Raw genomic sequence first — 25,637 nt, forward strand, 5'->3', positions numbered from 1 at the left:
AAGAAGTCTTGTCTTGTATGTAACATTTTCTGTATTACGAAGTTCATACATTATTAAATTGCACCCATAGAGCTGAGCACGAGTAGCCTATGCATGGAAGAATAAATTAGCTTCAGCCATGAATCATTGCATTTATTAAGCAGCATCAAAACAATTGTTATCTAATAAGTTATTCCATTTGCTCTGAAAATGACCTCATTGTAATGAATAGAGGTCATGTCATTTATGATTGACTTACTTTCTAATTTTGTGTTTAGGAATTGCCTACAGGGAGGAATAAAATTATTTACCTTAAAGTGCTGGAGAGCATCAAGAGCCATTAAACACCCTTTGGAAGAGAATGTGCACAAAGCACACAGAAGTTCTAAAACTAGGATCTTCACAGTGATGTTTTGAGACTCCAACACTGTAAAAATTGAAAGAAGCCACATTTGAAACCATTTTCAAATCACACAGTACAAATGACTGAAAGGTAATTACTGGTAAGGTGAGTCAAATTGCAAACAGTTTCACCTGAAGTCAACATCTGCTCCCAGTGCTGTATGATTCTGTAATTGTGACTACTTTGTAGCAAAACCATGTTCATTTATTTGGACAACAGTTGTGGAATTGAAAATACCACTACTGTAGCACCTCCCAACAGGAGTTTCACTCACAAGTAGCAATAAACTCATAATACTGTTTAGGGTATGTAGTAACAGTGTTGACTAGCAACTGCACACTACTGATGTGTAGGGACAAGAAAATTTCCTGTAAATGGTAACATGACAAATAACATGATGTAATTGGAGGTTTTTGCCAACATAACCCGATTTTTTTTTTTTTTTTTTGCAATATGTGTTATCATCTCCATATCAATAATGTTGTGCATCTGAAGGCAGTAGCTTACTAATATTGTTAACTAATAGTTATTTAATGTTAAAATGGATTTTACCTTTTTGTCTCCAAGGCCGAGGAACAAGTAACCATAAAATATTTGCCATACAAGTCCCACACTGATGTCCTAGATGTGGCGTCAGGCATTAACAGTTTACCTGTTGATGCCCAGTTACCCAAGTCTTTTGTGCAACAAATTATAGCAAAGAAAATGTGTTCTGGATGGATATTTAATGCAATGAGTCAATTAAACTGCATATTTCCATAATACTAAGGAGAAATATGAAGTTAAGCAAATACGACAGTTAAGCTTCTCAAGCGTGGAAATTGACATTGCAGCTAGGGCCTATTTGGTTTTCTTCTAACAGCCCGTCAGACCTAGGCATATATCACAGATCAGATTGACACAACTGATTTTATTTTAAAAAATAGCAAAATTGTATTGGGGAAGTTCTTAGATAAACATCCTCAGTGTTCTGTTGTACTACTGGAAACATTTGCGTGGTGTCACTTGTCCCGTGTTGTGACTGGCTCATACCATTTACTACCAAGTCTGTGTCATTCACCATCATAGCTAATTACAAAATTGATATATTAGAAGACAAATAATATGTATCATCACAAAAACTTTCAACAGATAAAGCATTTTACTATAGATATATTTCATCTATCATTGACATTTTTAGTTCTCTGATAGATTTTCTAGTTTTGGAGAAAGTTCAGTAAATCCTGTCACTTTCTCCACAGTCCAAAAATTCTTGGACATAATTTTAAGTCTTTTGAAATCTTATTCTTCAGTCTGTCCAGTGGCAGGACCTGCACTACATGGGTAGTGACGTGAACATTCTCACGGCAATTCGTGGAAACATGAGTCTTGTTACATACAGTCGACATGCTGGTACATTTATGTTTCCTTTTTTTGAGTGTTGTGGTCGTGTATCCCCTGCCTCTTGCTAAAGAAATGTAGATTTTGCTTAACATGAAGGACCACAAAATACATAATGGTTATAAATAGCGAGTATTCCCAGTTTTGTAAATAACAGCCTGCAGTGCAACTATTATCTACATTGCATTTTGTTTGGAGTAATAGCACTTTCTCGCAACCTATTGAGTGAAGCATCTGAACAGTCTATAGCTGATATGGCTGTGAAATAATAAATAACACAGTATTAGCATGTACTGAAAAGTTGTCACATGCTTCAGTTTTCTCAGGAGGTATATGACTCGTGATAGTTCGTCACACACATGTCCAATGTGTTCTTCCAAGTGAGTATGCTATCCATCATGAACCCCAGAAGTTTCACAGCACCTACATAGTTTAAGTATATTTTGTCCGTGAGGCTACATACAGGTTTCTCTTCCTTGATTTCCATTTTGTTTATAGCAAACCATCTCTTTGTCGCATCAAAGTGTCCCCCTCCTCCTTCCTGAGCCTTGCTGGCACTGATGCATTTCGAGTGTACAAAGTTGTAATCTGCAGATTACACTAACTGTCCATGAGAGCTTAAATCATTTACAAAAAGTGGGAACTGCTTGGAGTCCTTTACCAATCCCTCTGGCACTCTGTATTCCGACTTCTGTTCACATGATAGAGCTTCTTGGACAGATAAAATCTGCCTTCTGTTTTCCATTTGAGATCTGAATGTTGCCAGAATGGTGCCTCCAATTCCATACTGACTAAGCTTCTTTAAAAGGGCGTTATGAGGAATACAGTTAAACGCCTTGCTAAGGTCTCAAGTGTCAGTGCTAAAGATACTTCTTCAAAATCCTGCTTTATCAGGTGTAGTGCTCCTGCTGTTGTACATTTGACTTTGGAGACTACGATGTGCATATGAACTGAGTTCTTTAATTTCAAAATAATAGAAGCTTCAATCTTTCATTGCAGCCTCAACAGCTTTAGCACAGATTGTGATTATTGACATTGGTCTGAAGTTTGGCATCATGCCTGGCTCACCCTTTTTCCTAGACTGGCACTGCCTGTCTACTTTTCAGATAGTCCAGAAGTACACCAACAGAGAGATGCTTATTAATTATCACAGTAAATGGTTCAACAATATCATGGATAATTTTCCTGAGGACATCAGAGGCCTTCCCATATATATCCTGTCTAAGGGACGGGTTATAAGATATACGTTTTTTTCTGTTTTGTAGTCTCCTCCAGTTCGTTATGGTGCACCTTTTATCATTTGTTACAGCAGATGCAGGGGCTGTATCTAAGTCTGGAATTGCACTTACACCAGCCACAGGGTCTATACCTAAGTCTGGTATTGCAATTATAGCGTTTCCCACAATGCCAATAAAATAATCGTTAAACTCATCGGAACTACACAAGCTTAAGAAGCAAATCACGAAGGAGTCATGTTCATTTACATGTTTGTGACGCTAAAGCGCCATATTGGAGTGTATTCGCACTTATGTACCACAATGATATATAGCTTGATCAGTTCACGGCTTCGACTAACAATAACAACGAAATTGGCCAAACAAGTACCACTAAACGATTTTTCCGTGCAAGAATAAGTGGACAAGCAAACAAGGAGAGAACGTTATGACTGTACGGAAACCTGGCAGTCCCATGACGTGCAATAGCATGTCTGCACATACTTCATGCTTTGCAAAATACAGCGTGATAAATAAAATACTTCTCCATGGCTGCAGTATTATTTTCATTCTCGAAGCAAGCTGTCGTAATTGAATTCAGCTTAAAATACTGGCGTAAACTTCAACAAGCCAATAAAATTACTGATATTTCTTATTGTTGATCCTATTCACTGGTTAATATTTCTTCCCGTGTGTCAGTTCCATTGACAGTAAGCTACAGTAATTCTTATCGGCCGAAACCAATGAATATTTTAATGACTATGTCCACTGATTTAGGAATGACTGTAATTGGTAACTGAGAACCGTATTCAGTGTCAAATTTATTAAAGATGTCCGACACCTGCACATCGTACTTGTAGCGATTGTGACTATGAAGTTTGACTATACAATATAATATATGATACGAGTTTGCGTATAAGTGTGAGTGAAAGTCATTCTTCCACACTTGGCCTGTGAATGGAACGGGAATAAACTGCTACTGTGTAGACGAACTAGACAGTCTCTTAGGTCGCCGTAACTTGTGGTTCCAAGTGTTATCTGTAACCACAGAAAAAATTACCCAAATAAATCAGAAAAATATAAATCATTCCGCTAGAGGCCACGAAGGCATCAGCCTCGGTCGCCTAAGAAGCACAGCGATCAACAATGGCGTACTGCTCCATCGCTAAAACGGAAGATAAAACTACTTTCTTGTAATGCTAGTAGTGCTAAGAAGACTACACCATTTACAGAGGAAAGAAAAAGTTTGATGACTTACACATGTAAAGATGCAGTATTGTGTCACTGAATCTCTTACCTTCCCGAAGTTGGCCTACGTAATTCACGATTGCAACAAATTTAAGTGGCAGCTTGCTATATTTCATTGCATAAATCTACAAAGATTGGGGCCCTGGTGCCACGAATTCTCTCAAAATGCTACATTCGGCTCCACCCATACCATTAAAATATTTCGAATAAGAATGTACCAGTAATTAACAGACAACCTGTTTTATGGTGCAAAAGAATACTATGGATTGAACTCTGCCGATATGAGGCCTATTCACTGATTGATATATCTTGCTGTGTATCCTACTCACTGATATTTCTTATTGTGGATCCTATTCACTGGTTAATATTTCTTCCCGTGTATCAGTTCCATTGACAGTAAGCTACAGTAATTCTTATCGGCCGAAACCAATGAATATTTTAATGACTATGTCCGCTGATTTAGGAATGACTGTAATTGGTAACTGTTTGCATAGTAACTACGTTTATTCTGTCTCATTTCAAATGGGCAATAGTCTTTAAAGATTCTTGATGCCCTACCTCCATCCCCATGCCTGCAGCAATTGTATTATCTTGAAATGAATAATGCGTGAGAGTTCGTGGAGAGAACGAAAATCCCTGGGAGGCTTGTGTATAAATTATTCTGCCAGAATTGCCTTCGAATATGCCAATTTTTATGTAGTGTGTCACCTCAATATTTTGACGTTTCTATCACTATATATATTCGAGACCATTGTGACTGCATTACGAAATCCCACTAAACTGGAGACCAACGACACTGTATAGTAGTATAACGTTAATACAAGCATTACCAAGAGACTTACAAAAACCTCAAAACTGACATGTTCCCTGCACCCCTAAAAAATTTCTAATAGAGGAAGAATTCTACAGTGTGGCTGAGTACGTGAGGAAAAGTGAGTGAGAAATGTTATGTGCTACCACGTTAAGAGAAACCAGAATTACAAATTAGTATTCAGAACTACTCATGTGCTATATAAGATTCACAAAAATGTATTTTTTAACTGTGGTATATGTATTTCAAATCGTTTAGCATTATGTATATACTGTGCAAGCTATTGTATGTTTTTACTGTGTAACCTATTATATGTGTGTTGTCCAGATTCTAAGCGTAACGACATGTCCTATGTTACAAGTACATACATCAACAAAAGGTAATTTACGGGCCCAGTAACAATCACAATCACTTGTGCTCTACCCGTATGATACTAACATGAAACCCCGCATCTTCTTAAGTGGTTCGTGCACTTTGCAAAAAAATTAGTGAAAAGTTTCGCGAGCCAAAGCCAGACAGAAAACACTCGTCATTCTGTTCGCGACGAAATACGTTACCAGAATCCCTGACTAAAACTTCCAAAGAGATCTGATCCCGAAAACTTGTTGCATAAAAGCTTGACTAATTACAGAAAAGCGGCGAGAAGTTGCGATTGAACGGTAGTGTTCACCTTGTGCACTGCATCCATCCCTGGCCAACTTCCTGAGTCTGTCTACGCTGCGCGCTAAACGGCTGAGCATCACCGGCTGCTGGTCCATTGTACGCTGCACGTGCGGTCGCCGATCACAGACTGAAGACTGGAGCGGCTATGGCACCGGTGGTTATCCCCTCCCCCACTCTTAAGTCGCACCAAAGGATTGACACCACCTCCCTTCCGCGTACTGCGTAGGGCAGAAGTGAATTGTTATTACGCAGGTTCATGTGGAATATCCCACAGCTTCTAGTGCTAGTGTCAGGCTGCATTTGCACAGTTTAGGCCGCTGATGAAAAATTTTAAAAAGTCGTTGAAATAAGTATTAATTTCGCCGTAACCAGTCTCGGATCACCAGTCTGCAATGTACCCGTACATGCTTTTATTAACTGTATATATGTCTCACAGAGAAAAAGTGTTATTAGAGTAGAAATGCAAGCAATACTTGTTTTAGTTTGGATAAAGTCTTCCCATGCTTGCGTCTGCTGGTAGTTCTGGAAAATAATGATTCATTTACGTAAATGACGTCTGGCTGCAGGTTTTATTTTTCTCAGTGGTATAATCTTCAACAAATGCTTAGATCTCAAGCATAAAAGCGACAAAAATACTGTTCGCAATTCATTCCCTGCACTAAAGTCTAGAGGATTTGTGAAATATTCCGTCACTAAATGAGAATTAGCTAGCTGCAGAAAAATATTGAATAGAATAGAATATTTCATGGTTACAATATTATAGTGATTTTACTTGGATTCTTATCTAATTATGTTGTAAGAAGGGTTTTATATGAATAACTACTTTATGAAAGTACCGTACATTATTATACAAACTGATCACTTTTCTGTAAATCTAATACAGTATGCCACAATGAGTCATAATCTGTCAATAATTATAATAATCGTAAGCTATGTCTCTGTATTGCCTTATACAATGCGGCACTTTAGTGGATTGGTAGTTTCATAAATTATTATAATTTTTTTGTATTCCAATCTTAAAACACTTACGTCATCTAGTGTACATCCTTCAAATTCCTTCACTGTGTGGAACGTTTTATGGTTTTGCTGGTCGCTCCATGAAATTACAGGTTTTTAGTAGTAGTGTAATGTAAAACCCACATTGCAGCGAATGCATGTTCATCCTATATTACAGCACAGTGGCTTCCAGATCGTAAAGATCTTTCACTGGTTTTTACAACTTCAGCCAACAATTTTTAGGTCTCTCTTGAATATTACGTAAAATTTCGGCAATTCGTCTTCCATGGCTATCCGAAAAACACTTATTTTACGAGTTTTATTCTGTAGCCGTTTATGTGTACAACTCGGGCACCTTTTCATTCATTTATGTCGGAGGTTTATCGCTATTTTCCTGGTAACAAGTTTTTTGTTACTTTTTCCTGTGAATTTACATGTTTCATGGTCAAGCGAATCGACTTTGTTCTCATGCAATACAAATTTCTTTGTTCTTTGCAACAAACGAACTGTATTTTTTGACATAATATTGGTGTATATCTCTTGCTCGTTTTTGTCTTGCACGTAGTTTCCATGATAAGTTGTGCCAACACTGGTTATACATTCCGCAGTTTCCTTTTGCTGAAACCTCATTTCTGAGTGCTTCTGCCACGCATTCTTTCAACCGAGCTCTAAATTCCGTGTTCGCATTTTTCATTGGTTGCAGTAGCCTAGGTCTATGCTAAACCATTTGCACGACGAATTTAAATTCGCTAAACAATAAAGGTGAGCCCACACATTCGTCACTGAGAATACTCGAACACCTTTTATACGGTAACTGTTTTTTTCAGACACGATACAGTAAATTAATTAGATTCGGAAATTTAATACGGATTCACCACCATGTGTACACGCGACGCCATCTTGAGTCTCCTTTCTCCATCACATAAATCCGTACTTTATCTTTTTTGCGGGGGAACTGCTGTAACTTTTTATTAAGTTGCTATTAGGCAGATATTACCGTTAAGTTGCTTTATCCACCATCTTTTACTACATCAACCGCAACTCATTCCTTTGCACATTTTTATAAACCATAAAACGGGACTACTTTGCCCCTACAGTGATAATGTTGCTCCAACGTTGAAAAAGGCTTCAATCCTGTCTATTGTACTCGAAAAAAAGTTGACACCCGGCGTGGTGGCTGATGGGAGCGACTGCAAAGGCATTTTACATTTACAGCCGGTCCCATCAGCCAGCCGCAGAGTGTCAAATTCGTTAGCGCGTTTTATACAACCTAAAACATTTCGGAACTCTTTCAGCTCTGTCCAACTATTAACAGCTTCTGCTACGTAGCTCATATATTTGAATTATTCCGCGAGCTAGTGTCTTGGTCATTTTCTGCTAATGAGATCTGTAGTACTGTATTTTTAACATAATTGTTGTCAAGAAAAAGTGGTATTTTGCTACCAGAAAACTACTTAAAAAGAGAAGGCAAATGATTTATTTATTCATCTTGTGAAATGTGAGTGGCACCTGTTGTACAGTATTATAGAGTATAGCAATAGTAGACAATATCCTAGACTGCTACCCATACAATCAGACAAACTGGAAAAATTGTTTTTTTTTAATAAAAAGGATTTGACAGCTTTTTTTGAATGTGTTTACTTGATATATAATTTCTAGCAGCTTATTGTAGAATGCTACACGTGAGTGATAAGCCCCTTTTGACATATAGGTGTGAGGAACAGTTTACATTAGTATTTTTTCTTAACCTAGCTTGGTACTCATGTGCAGCAGTACTTGGGGATAAAGATGCTCCCCTTCCTCACCATATTTTCCCTTACAAATACCACAGTTTCTAAAATGTAAATGCAGGGAAGAGGAAGAATATTTAAACATCTAAAAAAAAGTCTTCATGAATTTTTTTATTGTTCTGACGATTCTCTTTTACTAATTGTGTGTTGTTAAGGTGCGAGAAGAATTGCTTTGAAAGATAAACACCATAACTTACCAGCGAGTGTCTCTGAGAAAAATACACAGTTTTTACAATTTCATGAGTTGTGTTGCTGCATAGGTCTTTGATTTCATATGTTAACGTATAGAATTTTGAGTTTAAGGAAAGTATGTGAGAGTTTCATATTAGATTTTCTTGTAGACAAAGGCTTAGAAACTTTGTCTCACTGATATTTTGAATTTCCTGGTTGTTCATATGAATTATTGGTTTTTCTTCATTTTTACTTTGCTGGGTCTAAAAGTGTAAAGCAACATCATGAAAGGGAAAGTTGCCACTCACCATATAGCAGACATTCTGAGTTGCAGATAGGCACAAAAGAAGTCCTTCACAAATAATGCTTTCAGCAAGTAAGGCCTTCATCAAAAATAGACGACAGACGCACTCACACAAATGCAACTCACACACACATACTGCAGTCTCAGGCAACTGATGCCACACTGTGTAAAGTAACAGTTTTTGTGGGCTTACGACGGGTCTCTGCACTTACATCTATACTATGCAAACCACTGTGAGGTGTATGGCAGAGCGTATGTCCCATTGTACCAGTTACTGGGCTTTTTTCCTGTTCCAATTCCATATGGATTACAGGAAGAATTTTTGTTTGAACGCCCCTGGGCATGCAGTAAATATTCTAATCTTATTCTCACAGTCCCTGTGCGAGTGATACGTAGAATGTTGTAGTAATTCCTAAAGTCATCATTTAAAGCAGGTTCTTGAAACTTTGTTAACAGACTTTCTCAGGATTGTTTATGTATATCTTCAAGAGTCTTCCAGTTTAGTTCCTTCAGTATTTCTGTGACTCTCTCCCATGGAATGAACAAACCTTTGACTGTTCATGCTGTCCTCCTCTGTACACATACAATATCCCCTGGTAGTCCTATCTGGTATGGGTCCCACACACTCGAGCAGTATTCTAGAACTATTCTCATGAGTGATTTGTAAGCAAGCTCCTTTGTAGATTGATTGCAGTTTCCCAATATTCTACCAATAAACCAAAGTCTACCACCTGCTTTACCCATTATTGAACTTATGTGGTCATTCCATTTCATATCCCTGCAAATCGTTACACCCTGGTATTTGTATCAGTTAGCTCATTCCAACAGTAACTTATTGATATTATAGTCATAGTACATTAAGTGCAAAATTTGACATTTATGAACATTTAAAGCAGGTCGCCAGTCTCTGCACCACTTTGAAATCTTATCGAGATATGTCTAAATATTTATGCAGCTTCTTTCAGATAGTGCTTCATTGTGGATAGCAGCACTGTCTACAAATAACCTCGAATTTACTATTAACATTGTGTGCAAGGTCATTAATATACAGCATGAACAACAAGGATTACAACACACTTCCCTAGTGCACACCCGAAGTTACTTCTTCATCTGATTATGACTCTCCATCCAAAATAACATGCTGTATCCTCCCTGCCAAAAAGTCCTCAGTCCAGTCACAAATTCCACTTGATACCCTATATGATAATACTTTTGACAATAAGTGTAGGTTTGGTGTTATGGCAAATGCTTTTTAGAAATCAAGAAACACAGCATCTGACTGCCTCGATCCAAGCCATTCAGTATGACATTCAAGTTTGGTTTCACATGATTGATGTTTTCGAAATCCTTGTTGTGTGGCACTGAGGACATCATTCTATTCGAGATACCACATTATGTTTGAGCTCAGAATATGTTCTAAGATTCTACAATAAGTTGATGTCAAGGATACTGAGTGGTTTCTATAGAGTCACTGGGAAACATCATCTGTGATGACACCTCAATAAGTGGTAAGATCTTCTCTATTTTTGCTTCAGTAAGCAGTCTAGTATCATCTGCAGATAGTAGTGCTGCTGCATGCTGTGCTCATGGTGGCAGGTCATTAATGTACACTAGAAAAAGAAATGGTCCTAAGACAGAGTCCTGTGATACACCCTGTGACAGTAAGCATGGCTCTGAAACATGGCTCTGTGTAATGTCACCATACCTCTGTTTGAACTCTGTAATATGAGATCAATAACTTAAGTAAGATTTCAGCCTCTCACGTGGCACATCTTGCACACCATAACAGTCAGGTTTGTTTACGAGAACTGAATGATGTGTAACAGAAAAACCTTTGTCAAGTTTAAGAAAATAGGTGAGATTTTGGAGTGTTTGTCAACTGCATTTAAGATGTGGTTGATAAGATTAAAAGTATCAGTCTCACTAGAATGCTGTGCTCTGAAACCATGTTGGTATACTGATAATCTTGCCACCAAGAAATAACTAATGTCAAGTAATGAAATTTTGGAAATAGGTTTTTCTATATAATAATATGAAAAAATAAAAATGCTACTCGACATATAATGAAGATGTTGAATTGCAGACAGGCACAACAAAAAGACTGCTAAACAAGTAAGCTTTTTGCAAAAAGACCTTCTTCAGAAATAGTCAAAACAAACATACATATATATTCACATGAACACACACATGACTACTGTCTCTGGGTGCCAAGGCCAGTCTGTTAGCAACAGCGCAAGATGGGAGAAGCAGTCTGAGTGGTGGGAGGCTTTGGAAGGGAGGGAGAGGGATAGCAGGGTAGGGATGGGGGACTGTGAGGTGCTTCTTGTGGACAATACGGGGACATAATGGGGAAGAGTGTAGGGTGGCATGGTGCAGTTGGGCAGTTAGACGGAGGGGGAGGGGAGGAAGCAGAAAAAGAGAGAAATAAAAAGACGGTAGGTGTGTTGGTGGAATAGAAAACTGTGTAGTGCTGGAGTGGGAATGGGGAAGGGGACAAATGGGTGAAGGACAGTGACTAATGAATGTTGAGGCCAGGAATGTTAGGGAACGTAGGATGTATTGCAGGGAGAGTTCCACCTGCGCAATTCAGAAAAATTAGTGTTGGCAGGAAGGATTGTGTGTGTGTGTGTGTGTGTGTGTGTGTGTGTGTGTGTGTGTGTTTGTTTGTTTGTTGTTTTGCCTTAGCCTGTTGTTGACTCAGTGTCTCCACTTTATGGTGAGTATCAATCTATCCTTTTCATAATATTGAAATTATACCATCCTGGATTCTCCATTGTTTGTTTTTTCTATGTAACATATTTAATTTTCCACTGTTTGTTTTTTCTGGTTAACATAATCAAGTGATTAATGTTGCAAGTTCATGGATTAATATAAACACGAGAAAAGCCATTGCAAATATCTATTGCTGGTACATCAATAACTGGTGAAACTGTCAGAATGTTAAAAATTCAAGCTTGTAAACATACATGCATTGTGTCATAAAAATGCCGAATATCAGTAATACAATGATGGTTAATGCTGGTTCTGGATGAGTCTGGAGTTGTCGTCTGATGATGTCCCATACATGCTCGATTTTAGACAGATCTGGTGACTGAGCAGGCCAAGGCAACATGTCAACAATCTGTAGAACATGTTGGGTTATAACAACGTTATGTGGGCAAGCATTATTCTTTTGAAAACACCCATTGGAGTGCTGGTCATGAATGGCACTACAACAGGTCAAATCACCAGACTGAGGTACAAATTTGCTGTCATGGTGTGTTGCTAGCGCTCCTGCTGACATACGAAATCACACCCCAGACCCTAGCTCCAGATGTAGGACTAGTGTGTCTAGCGCACAGACAGGCTGGTTGATGGTGCTGATCTGACCTCCCCCTAACCAACAAACTGGCACTGAGGCAGAACCTGATTTCATCAGAAAACTCGGGAGACCTCTACTCTGCACCCTCCCCCCCCCCCCCCCCCAATGAACTCTCACTTGACACCAATCAAGAGACACAAAAGGCAGTGATTTGGGGTCAGCAGAATGTACAGTACAGAATTTCTGACTCGGAGCTATCCTTGAAGTAACTGATTTGTAACAATTTGTAGTGTCACTGTGGTGCCAACTGCTACTTGAATTGCTAAAGTGGGTGCAGTCTGATGTGCTACAGTCATATGCCAAAAACAACAGTCTTCCCTCTCAGTAGTGCCACATGGCCATCTGGAGTCTGGTCATCTTGTGACCATGTCTTTTTGTGACCACTGCTGCCAGCAATCATGTACGGTAGCTACATCCCTGCTAATATTATGGAATGAACTTCCAGCTTCTTGTAGCCCTGTTGCATGACCCCATTCAAAATGAGTGAGCTTTTGATAATGGTGTTATCATCATCTTAAAGGGATTCTTCACTGATGTCAACTCAATAGGTCTATTCTCAGAAGTAAGTAACTCAGAAGTAACTCACTCTCAAACCATTACAGCATGTATTTAAAGCAAACCAGATTTGCATCCTCATGGTGGTGCTACTAGGGCCTCTCTTATGTGACTGGTGCAAAATTTGAATAGATGTCAACTTTCAGATGTAGAAAGATGCCTACCAACTTTTATTTATCTCGCACAATTCCTTCATGGTCTTAGGGTTTATTGTTCTGTCAGTGTATATTATTCTGAGTTAAAAATTTTGTTAGTTAGAAAATGTCATTCAACAATTTTTGAAAAGCCAGATACAGGTGTATAATTTTACATTTGCTAGGAGTCTCCACTCATATAGAGAGGTAATGCTGAGCAGTTTTTAGAAAATCTGGTAAAATGCACTCAGACAGTGCAGAATTGCATATGTCTAATAAGGGTGTGAGAGTAAGGTTTGCAGATAGTTTTATCATTTTATCATGGATCTCATCAACAGCTGGTGAATGACTGTTTTTTAATGAGAGCTTGAATTTTAGTAGCTCATCTTGGCAGTTTGTTGCAAAGTTCACCTGTGGTGGTCAGCATTGGGTCACAGTGCTGCACCTGTTGTTTCACCATATCCACACATTTTCCATTGGTGATAAGTCTGGTGATCTGGTGGGCCAGGGAAAAAGGCTGACATCCTGTCACACCAAGACACCAAATGTTCATGCAGCAACATGTGGTCATGCATTGTCTTACTGAAAAATGGCATCTGGGGTGTTGTGCAGAAATGATGTGGCTACGATTCACAGGATGTCATTCACACAGGTCATACTGGTCACAGTGCCCTGGACATGCACCAGTTGCAATTTGGGTTGTACCCAATAGCACCCCACACCATAAGGCCACGAGTTGTTGCTGTTTGTCTTGGGTGGATGCAATCACTGTGGTGCCACTCCCTCTGTCTTCAGCAAACCAAAATTCGGCCATCATTTTCACACAGACAGAACCTGGATTCATCTGAAAGTACTATCTGATGCTATTCCTGTCCCCAGTTGTCTCGTTCCAAACACCATTGTCATCTATCATGTTTCTACACATTTGTCAAAGGTAGGCGGAGAAGTGGATGAGTGCACTTAACCCTTGGCATAAAAAAAGGTGATGGGCTGTTGCCCCTGGTCTTGTCACGTTGTACAGCCTTCCATGAACCATTCTGCACACACTTGTTGCACTGCAAAAACACTTTGTCCCACACAAACAGCTGTTTCCAGATGGATGCATCACATTCTCTGATGCCAATAATGGTCCCTCTTTCAAACTCACTGATTTGATTTATGGTTTGTGTATACATCTGCGAGGCATCCTGCATGTCTGCTCAAGTCACAAGATCCATTACCTTCGGTTTATAGCAACAACAAGAGCCGCAGAGACATTTTACCGGTAGATGGTGTTGCTCTGGAAGACCGATGTTGGCCTTTAACCTGCGGGCCAAAATGGTTCAAATGCTAATCGTTTCTGTGGAACATACTAATGTACGAGGGTAATCCCAAAGTAAGGTCTCCTATTTTTTATAAGTACATAGACCTGTTTATTTCTACAATGGTTATATCAGTTTGTAGCTTGAACATTTAGCTATTTTTCGACATAATCACCATTTCTGTTGACACTGTGGCAGTTTTTGTATGCCCATGTCATACCAGCTCGCCGCCATGCTGTTCAGAAAGTTAATAACCTCTTCTTTCACTTCGTTGTCAGAGCTGAATCGCTTTCTGACCAAATGTTCTTTTAACCTAAGGAACAGGTGATAGTCACTGGGCACCAAGTCAGGACTATAGGGTGGGTGGGTGGGTGATTATGTTCCACTGAAACTGTTGCAGGAGAGCAACGGTTTGCCGAGCGATGTGTGGGTCAGCGTTGTCATGGAGAATGTGTATGCCCTTGCTCATCACTCCTCTTCTCTGGTTCTGAATTGCCTGTTTGAGTTTTTTTTTCAGAGTCTCACAGTACCTGTCAGCATTAATTGGGGTCCAAGCGATTCAGTTCCGACAACGAGGTGAAAGAAGAGGTTCATAACTTTCTGAACAGCATGGTGGCGTGCTGGTATGACATGGGCATACAAAAACTGCCACAGCGTCAACAAAAATGCCTCGATAGAAATGGTGATTATGTCAAAAAATAGCCAAATGTTCAAGCTGTAAACCATTGTAGAAATAAACAGTTCTATGTACCTATAAAAAAATAGGAGCCTTTACTTTTAGGATTACCCCCATACATGTCCTGTGCATATGAATATGAATGTCCTATCTCTAGTCATTCAAGGTGTTCTGATTTTCTGAACATGAGTGTAGTTTTTTCTTAAAGTACTCTAATCAAGCATTGACATCTTTTTGAAGAGTGTCTTGAAGGCTGGATGGTTCATGTTATTGAATGAAATTTCTGCTTTTGTCAAAGCTGCATACAAATCAAAGCTGATTTCCTTTAAATTTTGGCTTTGTGAAGAACACTATTCAAAAGCATTTCATAATAAAGGTTGCTGTGATTTGTTTGAGTGACAAGTCTTGTTCTTTTGATGCTTGTGGCTAGAAATGTGTTGTTTTATGTGTCCTCACTGGTGTTTTTCATCTAACAACATTCCTAAGTTGCAAATAGTACATCGTCATTGAGGTGTAATGGCCAGGCAGTTCTGTTGCGGGACTAAGCTAAATGAGGTGTTTTGTGGTTTTACCTCATGTTGTGCTCTCGAGTATGATCTGTCGCCCAGAATACATGTATGTCAATTTACCTCATAAGTAAATTACCTGATTGTTCCTGCTGTGCAGCACCACATGACCATTCTCTCAGACTTCACTTTGTGGTATTGTATTGGTGCTGGAAGAGGACTGTAATCTGTCCAAGCTGCTAAATAACATAAAGAGCTTAGCAGTAATTCTTCTGCATTTTACACCAACTGGTTTTGATACACTGCTTCAATTATAATGATGGGTGGACAGATCTCGTTTCTCATGACAGACTATTTAAAACAGATGTGTCTTACTGTGACATTAGCTACTGAAAGTGAGTAAGTAAGTCAGTTCTTAAAGAGATATTCCATTTGTTTCTGTCCCATAGGCATGGTAAAGTCTAGTAATATATTCATTTAGTAGTAAACTCACATTCATGAACAGCAGGCTACTGATTCTTGTGAAATTAAAAGTAGAGAATAAAATTCACTCATTGTGATTTACCTCATTGCACACTATTTATAGAAGTAAAGTGAGAGGCAAAGGATTTGTTATTACCAATACAATGTGACAGCAAACCCGAGAAGCCTATTTGCGACAGATCCGCCGGGAAAGCATGAAAAGTCACATCAAGAGACATTGATTCAAAATGATATACAAATGGAATTAAACTTGAAAGTTATTTCCCATATAAATAATAAAATACTGTCAAGAAGATTACTGAAAAGCAACAGTAAAAGAGAAAAGTGATTATGGACGTGGTTGGAGGAAAAAAGTGATGATGGCCCGAAAAAAGGCCATGAAAAATTCTCTTTTTGTCACTAGAGGCAAAATTTAACACTATGGGTCTTTTTGAATAGTCCATCACTACCATCATATCCTTAGTGGATGAAATAATAGTCATGTCGTCAGCATATGGGACAGTTTTGTAGGCCATATTGCAAATAATTAACATAGACAAGAAAGAAGACTGGTCCAAGCACAGAGCCTTGTGAGATTTCTCTATTTATTTTCAGCTCCTCTCATTGACACATACTAATTGTTGCATGTTGCTTCGGTAAGACCTAATTAAATTCAGTGGTTCATCTACAATATCATAGTATTCTAGATTCGTTGCAATAATCTCATGTTATACAGAATCAAAAGCTTTATTTAAGGCTGTAACTTTGGAACAGGTGGTCATCTTTGTGTCATAATCATTGTCAATTGCAGTCAGCAGGCTTTCAACAGTTTTTGTGGTTGATACGTTTGGTCTAAATCCAAACTGTCCTCCATTCAGTAACTCATTGTTCTCAAAATACATGCAAACCTGTGTATGTATGCAGCTTTCTGTGATTTTAGACATACAAGGTGGTACGTTGATCGTAACCGGGCGAAATATCTCACGAAATAAGCATCAAACAAAAAAACTACAAAGAACGAAACTTATCTAGCTTGGAGGGGGAAACCAGATGGCACTATGGTTGGCCTGCTAGATGGCGCTGCCATAGGTCAAACGGATATCAACTGCGTTTTTTTAAATAGGCCCCCCCATTTTTTATTACATATTCATATTTCTTTACGTACTACATATTCATGTAGTACGTAAAGAAATATGAATGTTTTAGATGGACCACTTTTTTTTCCTTTGTGATAGATGGCGCCGTAATAGTCACAAACATATGTTTCATAATTTTAGATGCACAGTTGGTACAAGGTATGTTTTTTAAATTAAAATATAGAATGTAGGTATGTTTGAACATTTTATTTCGGTTGTTCCAATGTGATATATGTAACTTTGTGAACTTATCATTTCTGTGAATGTATGCTGTTAGAGCATGATTACCTGTAAATATGACATTAATGCAATAAATGCTCAAAATGATGTCCATCAACCTCAGTGCATTTGGCAATACGTGTAACGACATTCCTCTCAAAAGCGAGTAGTTTGCCTTCCATAATTTTCGCACATGCATTGACAATGTGCTGACGCATCTTGTCAGGCGTTGTCAGTGGATCGTGATGTGATAGCAAATATCTTTCAACTTTCCCCACAGAAAGAAATCCGAGGACATCAGATCCGGTGAACGTGCGGGAAATGGTAAGGTGCTTCGACGACAAATCCACCTGTCATGAAATATGCTATTCAATACCGCTTCAACCACACGCGAGCTATGTGCCGGACATCCATCATGTTGGAAGTACATCGCCATTCTGTCATGCAGTGAAACATTTTGTAGTAACATCGGTAGAACATTACATAGGAAATCAGCATACATTGCACCATTTAGATTGCCATTGATAAAATGGGGACCAATTATCCTTCCTCCCATAATGCTGCACCATACATTAACCCGCCAAGGTCGCTGATGTTCCACTTGTCGCAGCAATCATGGATTTTCCGTTGCCCAATAGTGCATATAATGCCGGTTTACGTTACCACTCTTGGTGACTGATGATTGGTCGCTAAATAGAACGCATGCAAAAAATCTGTCATCACCCCATAATTTCTATTGTGCCCAGCGGCAGAACTGTACACAACGTTCAAAGTCGTCGGCATGCAATTCCTGGTGCATAGAAATATGATACTGGTGCAATCGATGTTGATGTAGCATTCTCAACGACGACGTTTTTGAGATTCCCGATTCTCGCACAATTTGTGATGTGCGGATTAGCAGCAACAGCAGATAAAACACCTACTTGGGCATCATCATTTGTTGCAGGTCGTGGTTGATGTTTCACATGTGGCTGAACACTTCCTGTTTCCTTAATTAATGTAACTATTTGGTGAACGGTCTGGACACTTGGATGATGTCGTCCAGGCTACCGAGCAGCATACATAGCACATGCCCGTTGAGCATTTTGATCACAATAACCATACATCAACATGATATTGACCTTTTCCACAATTGGTAAATGGTCCATTTTAATATGGGTAATGTATCATGAAGCAAATACCGTCCACACTGACAGAATGTTACATGATGCCACGTACTTATATGTTTGTGACTATTACAGTGCCATCTATCACAAAGCGAAAAAAGTGATCAAACTAAAACATTCATATTTTTTATGTACTACACAAATATGTAGTAAAAATGGGGGTTACTATTTTTTAAAAATGCAGTTGATATCCGTTTGACCTTTGGCAGCGCCATCTAGCCAGCCAACCATAGCGCCATCTGGTTTCCCCCTTCAAGCTAGAAGAGTTTCGTTCTTTGCAGTTTTTTCGTTTGATGCTTATTTCGTGACGTACTTGGCCCAGTCACTATCAATGGACCACCCTGTATAGGGACAACTGATATTGATTTATACCATAGTTATGTAGTATGTTTGTATTACCCTTTTGTATACTGGAAGTGTAACTGTAATTGTAAGGCATTCAGGGAAGTACCATCATCAAAAATTTTATTTACAAGATAGAGCAATTACAAGTCTTAAAACACAGTTACTGGATGCAGTTTTTCATACAAATACCACTTATATGATGTATTATAATTTGTTATTGTAAAAATTATTGTAACTAATGCAAATTTCTGCCATGTCCCTTGTGTGGAAACCAAATGGATTCCAAATGTATATGACGAGAAGACTGAACTACAATTCACTATCATCTGAGAGGTCAGACCTGAACAGTGTTGCTGAAGTTGAGTCAGATATTTTAACAATGGAAGAACCATATCAGTAAATCTGACTGGTGAGCATTGTTTAAACCTTTAATAGAAAGTGTGTATTTTAATTTAGGGGGCGTATATTTCATGACTTTTAATGTACATTGGTGGTTTATAAATTCTATCCAAGACAAAAATCTTTTACAAAAACAGAATGAATTATAAACATTTTTACTGTAAAGGAATGCACTCAGTCATTTTGACCTTTTGGATTGTTGTGATCTAGTTTCCTCTCTTACTTTCCATTTTACTTTATTTAATAATAGAGTGGGCATACTTTTGTTGCTGTTCTGTCAGTACCTTGTTGTGCTCTGCAGAAGTTTAATGCTCCCCATTATTATGGGGTGTTGGTGTTCTCATTTGCAGAATATGCACGTGGAAGACTAGAGTGCCACAGTGTGTTGGTGAAAACTCCAAGGCAAACATGTATCTGTAAGAAACTTATAGTGAGAAGGAGCAACTTGACTGCATGGCCAGTGTTGATAAACAATAACATTCTACAGAACATAAAAACCTTTACAGAAATTAAAACCCGAGAAGCTCTCCAGGATGACACATGCATATATGATATTGACCAATTAGAAGCTGCATAGCATAATGTATGCACGTGGAGTGTATCAAGGAGAGAATTTCCCCCTCAAACTTCTTTGGTCTCATGTGTGGGGACTGCCGTGTTTTTCTCACACTGTGGGAAGGATAAGTTCATAGAAGTCATACAATGTTTAAGATGCGATGACAGGCAAGCTCATGGTGAAAGACTCAAGACCGAGGACTTTACAGCAGCTGCCCCAGTCTATCACCATTTTGAACACAACTGTATCTTGAACTACGAACCAGGTGCATTTACACACATCAAAAAAAGTTCTGCATCACCTAGGTTCTGAGAGTTCCAGAACCTGTACATAAAATTGGAATAGAGATCAACATAAACATCATTTCCACCCTTGTTATTGTTCATGAAAACCACACATTGCATGTTGTACCACCATACAGTGAGACCTTCAGAGGTGGTGGTCCAGATTTCTGTAGACATATACCTCTAATATCCAGTAGCACATCCTCTTGCATTGATGCATATCTGTGTTCGTTGGGGCATACTATCCACAAGTTCATCAAGGCACTGTTGGTCCAGATTGTCCCACTCCTCAGCGGCAATTCAGCATAGATCCCTCAGAGTGGTTGGTGGGTCACATCGTCCATAAACAGCCCTTTTCAATCTATCCCAGGCACGCTTGACAGGATTCATGTCTGGAGAAAATGCTGGCCACTCTAGTCAAGCAATGTCATTATCCTGAAGGAAGTCTTTCACAAGATGAGCATGATGGGGTCACGAATTGTCATCCATGAAGACGAATGCCTCGCCAATATGCTGCCAATGTGGTTGCATTATTGGTCAGAGGATGGCCTCCAAATATCGTACAGCCATTGTGGCACTTTCCATGACCACCAGTGGTGTACATAGGCACCACATAATGCCACCCCAAAACATCAGGGAACCTCCAGCATGCTGCACTTGCTGGACCGTGTGTCTCAGGCATTGAGCCTGACCGGGTTGCCTCCAAACATGTCTCTGACGATTGTCTGGTTGAAGGCATATGTGACACTCATCAGGGAAGAGAATATGATGCCAATCCTGAGCAGTCCATTGGACATGTTTTTGGGCCCATTTTTACTGAGCTGCATGGTGTCATGGTTGCAAAGATGGACCTCGCCATGGGCATTGGGAGTGAAGTTGGGCATCATGCAGCCTATTGCGCACAGTTTGAGTCATAGCACAATGTCCTGTGGCTGCACAAAAAGCATTATTCAACATGGTGACAATGCTGTCAGGGTACCTGTGAGCCATAATCTGTAGGTAGTGGTCATCCACTGCAGTAGTAACCCTTAGGCAGCCTGAGCAGGCATGTCATCGACAGTTCCTGTCTCTCTGTGTCTCCTCCATGTCCGAACAACATCGATTTAGTTCACTCCGAGATGCTTGGATACTTCCCTCATTGAGAGCCCTTCCTGGCACTAAGTAACAATGCGGATGCAATCAAACTGCAGTATTGACCATCTAGGCATGGTTGAACTACAGTAAACATGAGCCGTGTACCTCCTTCCTGGTGGAATAAGTGGAACTGATCAGCTATCGGACGCCCTCCATCTAATAGGCGCTGCTCATGCATGGTTGTTTACGTCTTTGGGCGGGTTTAGTTACATCTCTGAACAGTCAAAGGGACTGTGTCTATGATACAATATCCACATTCAACATCTGTCTTCAGGAGTTCTGGGAACGGGGGTGATGAGTACTTGTGTAAACAAGGTGAAAGACCCACCAACATACCATTGCTTACTTAGGAAGGAGCTTGCTGAGAGAGAGTGGGATACGGTATATAGATCACAAGGTATTAATGAAAAGTAGGGCCTTTTCTATGAAATATTTAACCATAGCTTTAATCAGGCCTGTCCAATAGTAAAAAAAGTACTAGAGAAATCAGATTCCACAAAGAAACTTAAAATTCCCCCAGAAATACATAAACTAAAGGAAAATATGAAGGCCCTTTATGTGCTGTTCTGAGAAACAAAATTGCAGTACTTCCTAACAAAGTACAAAAGCACCAGAAAGACACACAGGGAATCCTTGAAGAGACTAAAAGCACTTCACTATGCTGAACAGATAAGAAAAACTAGTAACATTAGCAAAACAGCCTGGCATATTGTAAACAAAGAATGTGAACATAGAGAAAAACCAGGCTGCAGCAACATTGCATTAGAAGAAAATGTAATACTTTTGAATGAACCAAAGTCTGTATGTGAGGCCTTCGTTAAAGATTTTAGTAAGGCATGCAGAGAAGAAAAAGATAAATCAGCCCTGAAAATAAACAAAGTTAAAATGAGTAATTCATTTTTCCTAAGGAGTGTAACAGAGTTTGAGGTCATGAATATAATCTCAAAACTAAAAGTAAAATCATCTAGTGGCTGTGATGTCATATCGTCCACACTATTTAAAGAATGCAAAAATGAGTTAATAAAACCAATAACACATCTAATTAACAGTTCAATTGGCCAGGGGACCATTCCAGAGTTTTTAAAAATCACTGAGATACAACCAGTGTATAAAAAGGGGGCTATCACAGACATAAGTAACTGCAGGCCAATCTCTTTGACTTCAACATTTGGCAAGCTGCTTGAAAGAATAATTTTAGATAAAATGGAATCCTCTTCTGTAAATACAAACTATTAAACAAAACACAACATGGGTTTCAGAAAGGACGATCCACAATAACAGCATTAGCAACTTCTTTCCATGTACTACTGAACAGGCTGGATGAAGGAAACAAAGTTATAGGGACTTTCCTAGATCTGTGTAAAGCATTCAATTCTGTGAATCATGCAGTACTGTTATCCAAGTTAGAAAATTACGGGATAAGAGGAGTAGCTCTAAAATTACTAAGTTCTTATCTCCGTGATAGGAGACAGTGCACAAAACTAAATTATAAGAATGAAAGTAAGATCCAAACAGTAAAGTCAGCATACAGAACTCTCAATTGTGGAGTTCCCCAAGGAAGTATAATTGGACCATTCTTGTTTATAGTATATATTAATGAAAAACTCCAAACTAGTGAACTATGCTGATGATACATCTTTTATTAGCTGGGGCTGTACAGAGTGGGCAGCATTCCAAAGCAACAAAGAGAACTTTGAAATGATCACAGAATATCTAACAGTGAATAAGCTTACACTGAATAATGACAGACTGTAGTAACAAAGTTCTTGCTACATTTTAATAATACTCATACTCAATCACTTTCTACAGTTGAAACATCTGACAAACATAAGTTTTTAGGCATATTGATTGATGAACATCTCACTTGGAAAGAGCATATCGGCTCCACCTGTAAAAAGTTTTTTAGTAATATTTACTTACTAAAACGTCTTGCAAATATAATAGCTCCCCTTGTCCTTAAACAAGTGTATTATGGGTTAATACCATCACATCTACAAAATGGGATCGAGGTCTGGGGTGGGGCACCCACTGTCTATATGGATCGCATTATCAGGCTTCAAAAGAGAGCAGTTAGGATAATCACTAATGTAAGCAAAAGCCAGTCCTGTAGGTACTATTACAAAAATTATAAATTACTGACTGTTTACTCATTGTATGTATTTAAGACCATAATGTTTGTAAAAGAGAATGAGGAAAATAGTGTAAAGAACAGTGATAACCATAATTACAATACTCGAGCCAAAAGTGACTATCATAGGATACGGACTAACAAGAAAGCTACAGACCACAGTCCATATGTAACTGAGAGACAATTCTATAATAAGTTGCCAAAAATATAAAGCAACCCCAAGGCAATCTTTTCAGGGGCAAGTTGAAAAATTTGTTAATAGAAAGATGTTTATACTCATTAAAAGAATTCTGAGCTGCGGTACTGTTAGTTTATTCTTTTACGTACTGCAGTATATTAGTGGTGGTATTGTTATTATTGGCTAATTGATGTATATAATCATTATATGTATGGAGTGATATATAATGTGCTAATGTGTTTATAACATTATTGCATGGAATGATATACAATGTGCTACTTGACGTATATATTCATTCTTGGAATGACAAGATATTGATATAATTGTACAAAAAATGACGATGTCCAAGACTGTAAAGTTAACATGGACAAACAAACATTATTATTATTATTATATTATTATTATTATTTCTTTCTTGTCTCAGACGTTATGTCTGGTTAAAAATGGAAGGTGACGCAGACCTTGATCAAGCGTGACTTCCTTTTAACTGTACGGTATATGTTACATTGCATTTAGGAACTTTCAGGTAGTTGAACAAGTGTCAATAATTACAGATTTCTGTAGTTGTATATATAAGTTTGGATGTAGCTGTATTGCATTGATGTACTGGTGGATATTGTGTGGTATGACTCCTGTAGTTGATAGTATAATTGGTATAATGTCAACTTTATCCTGACGCCACATGTCCTTGACTTCCTCAGCCAGTTGGATGTATTTTTCAATTTTTTCTCCTGTTTTCTTTTGTATATTTGTTGTATTGGGTATGGATATTTCGATTAGTTGTGTTAATTTCTTCTTTTTATTGGTGAGTATGATGTCAGGTTTGTTATGTGGTGTTGTTTTATCTGTTACAATGGTTCTGTTCCAGTATAATTTGTATTCATCGTTCTCCAGTACATTTTGTGGTGCATACTTGTATGTGGGAACATGTTGTTTTATAAGTTTATGTTGTAAGGCAAGCTGTTGATGTATTATTTTTGCTACATTGTCATGTCTTCTGGGGTATTCTGTATTTGCTAGTATTGTACATCCACTTGTGATGTGATCTACTGTTTCTATTTGTTGTTTGCAAAGTCTGCATTTATCTGTTGTGGTATTGGGATCTTTAATAATATGCTTGCTGTAATATCTGGTGTTTATTGTTTGATCCTGTATTGCAATCATGAATTCTTCCGTCTCACTGTATATTATTATTATTATTATTATTGCAGAGCATGTTGCTACACATCTCATGCAACATTACACTTCAAAAGGAAAAATTGTCACTGTGACAACTTTCTTCACAGCTGAACATCTTGCAGAGCAGTTGAAGTGGGTACATTGAAGAAACCCCAAACAGAAGTCCTTCCATCAGCAAAGTCTGCTAATGGATCATTGTATGATCCTATCTTATACATATGTGGTGACACAACAATTACTTTGTACAAGGGAAAGACCAAGAAAAGTGTTATTCAATGAGCACAATGTATCAGTCAGTCACAGTGAACCAAGAACCACATAAAAAACTCCCTGAAATTGTGAACTGCTACAGTTCCGCTCAATTTGGAGTTGATATTCTGGACCAGAGAAATATGTAAGGTACCAGTACGGAAGACCTGCCAGATAGGAGTATGCAAAGGTTCAAACAAAATAAAAATCTGTGCATACTGTACAAAAAATTGATATGTGGTCCATGTGCTGGAAGTGTTCAGTTATGTGTGTGCAAAGCATTTTGATGAAGAAGGTGGCTTTGACTGAAAACATGTCATACAGAGAAGAAACAATTTATGTCCATTTTTGTTTCTGTTTCCTAATAAATTTTTGCTTATGGCCTGTTTGGGATTTTAATTGAGAACAGGTCGTAGAGATAAAAAATGTAATTTTATAATTATATATTTATTTGCATTTGTAAGTTTAGTTTCAATTAATAATGTATTCATGATGTATTTCTTACTTTTATCATTTTTCTTCAATTAAATATTGTGTAGTCTTTATAGAAAAAATTAAGCATCACACATCGGTAGGGTAAGCATAATACACTGGTGACATTTAAAGACAACGGACTGAATTTGATGAGTAAAACTGAAAAAAAGAAAGAAAGAAAAACTTCACTGTTCAAAGTGACCGGCAGTGCTCCTTCCAGGTAGTTCACAATTGCT

General features: G+C 38.4%; 1 long non-coding RNA gene across 1 annotated transcript; it reads left to right on the plus strand.

Moving 5' to 3' along the window:
- Nucleotides 1-261: 261 nt before the first annotated feature.
- LOC124605401 lies at nucleotides 262-25,424 on the plus strand. Its single transcript, XR_006978640.1, has 2 exons — nucleotides 262-487; nucleotides 24,711-25,424. It is a non-coding gene; the product is annotated as an uncharacterized LOC124605401 (long non-coding RNA).
- The last annotated feature ends 213 nt before the right edge of the window (nucleotides 25,425-25,637 follow it).

The sequence above is a fragment of the Schistocerca americana genome, chromosome 1 (genome assembly GCF_021461395.2).
Source record: "Schistocerca americana isolate TAMUIC-IGC-003095 chromosome 1, iqSchAmer2.1, whole genome shotgun sequence".
Lineage (NCBI taxonomy): Eukaryota > Metazoa > Arthropoda > Insecta > Orthoptera > Acrididae > Schistocerca > Schistocerca americana.